Genomic DNA, 2725 nt, shown 5'->3' with positions numbered 1-2725 from the left:
CTGTCCTAACTGCACTACTCTCATTTATTTTTTCCCTGCTTTGGCCAAGGGCCAAGGTTGATCTTCCAAACCACAGACCGAGGCCCTATCTGATGTGTGGGCCCAGGTAGGACTCTTCTCCAGGGTAGCTCGTGGACTGGCTCCATCCAATGACTACAGCTATGGGCCTGTCCTCTGGCGAGTATCTATCTCCTTTGGGAGGCAGGTGGGACTACAGCTCCTGAGGTGCAAGAAGATAGCTCCTGTGTGTCTAGAGGAAAACAGGGAGAGATGGAAGCTGGACCCTAATGGAAGTGGCCCTGGCCTAGCCCCCTAGGAAATGTGCAGAGGGTAACATTTCCCACCTATGTGCCAGGAGTCTCCTTTCACACAACAGACCCCCTCGGCCCTTCCAGAAGACCCCCATATCTTTATGACACTCCCAACCCCTCAGGCTGGCCCCGGAGAGCTGGTCTCCCAGTTCCATTCAACAGTTTTAATAAATACAGGTACTTAGTAAGCCCTTGACACGTGACAGGCACGGGCTGGCATCCATACAGCAACTTCCATCTGTACGATGGTGTAGGCTCTGTGTCAGCGTGTCAGAAACCCAGGGGTCCAGGGATAAATACAACAGGCACAGCCTTGCCCCCATGAGTTTACAGTCTGAAATCCTTCCGTTTCTGAAGGTCAGGGCAATACAGTTGTGGAAAGACCAACACATCTTAGAGCCCTAAATCCAAGCCCTGTGTCTAGCCTCCGGTCAGCTGTGTATTAAATGGCACTAAAATGGAAGTTTGGGTTAAAACAATAGATTTCATGTGCCGGATCAAAATTGTCAAACCAAGTGGCAAAACCAGCAACATGTCTCTGAAACCTGACCCCCACTTTATGGATCTAAAAGCATCGATGACTAGAGGCATTCTTGGGGAAGAGCTGTTGGTATGCTGCGAGTCTCACTGCAGCCCTGCTGATGGGGAGGGGGCTTGGCGCCTCCCACTCCCCTTAGTGGGAGGCACCGTTCACCCCTCCCCTTAGGCTAGGAAGAGGGGCTACTTGGGGACTTAAAAACAAGGATTTAATATGCGTTCCCAGAAGCTTGAGCTGCACAGTGGATGGGTGCCTGGCTCACACCTGAGGGGGGGGAGGGAGTGGGGAGGGAGGAAAGGAGAAAGGAAGAAAAGAGATAAAAAGTTAATGGAACTCCCAGACTTTCTGACTTGAGAGGGAGGGCTGGCTCTCTGGTATCTTGTCTTAGGAGGACATTAACCCTCAGCCTTATGACTGCATTTAACCTTATTTACCTCCTTATAGGACCTACCTCCAACTAGGACTTCAAGCTATGAATGAGGGGGGCATAGTTCAGTCTATCGCAGGCTGCCTAGACGCTCTGATGGCCGAGCAAAGACCAGCTTGCATTTTCAGAGTATGTCCACGTGTGTGGGCTGTACATGGGGGGCGGCCAGTGTAGGGGGCTTGGGTCCTGTCCCAGGAGACTGTGTGGTGAGGGGACCAGCACAAGGGTCCAGCTGCGAGCTGCCAATATCCCAGGAGCTGAAGAAGGAGCATTGGCCACTGTGGAGGAAAGCATGCGTCCCATATCAGCCCTCCAGGTGAGAGATCCCAGCAGATGATGGGGGGTGGGGGATGGGCATGCATCTCCAAGGAAAGTCAGCCTTATGTGCCCACAAGGCCCAAAGAATGCACATAATCTATAGCTCTATCCATACCTGGCAGGTCAGGATTTTCCTGCTTCCCTTTTCTCTCCACCCTCCTCAAGCCCACAGAAGAAACAGGCCCAGGTGGGAAAAAGTCAAAGAGGCTTATCATGGACCCCGTCCCCTAGCAGGTTTCCGGCCTAAGCCAAAGAAGGAAGAGTAGCCTCAACTTTAAATAAGTTCAGATTTGCATTATTAACTGGAACTGGATATTTTTATTACTGAATTGAGACCCTATTTTGCAACTGAAATTGACTTGAGAAAGTGACCGGACGATTGTTTTTCTCACCTGGGAGAGATCAGAAAATTCATGGGCCAAGGTTGTCATCCAGAGCCAGGGGAAGACCTGGCCCCGCAGAGTAGATTTACAGGAACCATGAAGAGGCAGCAGTAAGATGGTTTCAGAACCTCCGCTCCCTGGAGTCTTCGTGTGCTCAACACCGCAGGTCTTCTCATCTTAAAATATATAGCTACATATGTTCATGTCTACAAAACACCTATGACAGAGCCTGGTACACAGTCCAAAGAGATGGTAGCCAGCATTTTTGTGGTTGATAATAATTGTAGCTGGACCAGTAGCATTAAAAAGCACCTTAGCGGTATGCGACTCCAAGCTTGCTTTGAGTCTTGCCCCTCCAAAGCTGACTCTCATGTTCACGTCAGTTTCCAGTCCCATGGGGCTTTGAGGAACTAAGTTGCCAACTGCAAGGAAATCTAGCCCCTCTCTCCACCTTAATACAACTTTTGAATTTTATATGGAAATCATGAACCTCTCTTTCCCGTTTGGTCTCTATGTAGAGCTTTGAAAATACAAGCTGTGCTGTATATGGTTCCCCCCTCCAGACCCATGCTGAATGCTAACCACTCTATTCCAGAAAGCTCAGCACCTGGGCAGCTGTCAAGCCCCTGGGATCCCTGGAGGAACTGGACTAATACCAAAGAGTGGTTACCACAATACGTCATCCACTCATGAATATCACTGAATGAGCTTTGTCTCAAGAAACCTTAAACCTTCCACTTTTAGCTCA

Source organism: Hipposideros armiger, unplaced genomic scaffold (genome assembly GCF_001890085.2).
Source record: "Hipposideros armiger isolate ML-2016 unplaced genomic scaffold, ASM189008v1 scaffold_35, whole genome shotgun sequence".
Classification (NCBI taxonomy): Eukaryota; Metazoa; Chordata; class Mammalia; order Chiroptera; family Hipposideridae; genus Hipposideros; species Hipposideros armiger.
The sequence above is the reverse complement of the archived record's forward strand: the minus strand, read 5'-3'. Positions refer to the sequence as shown.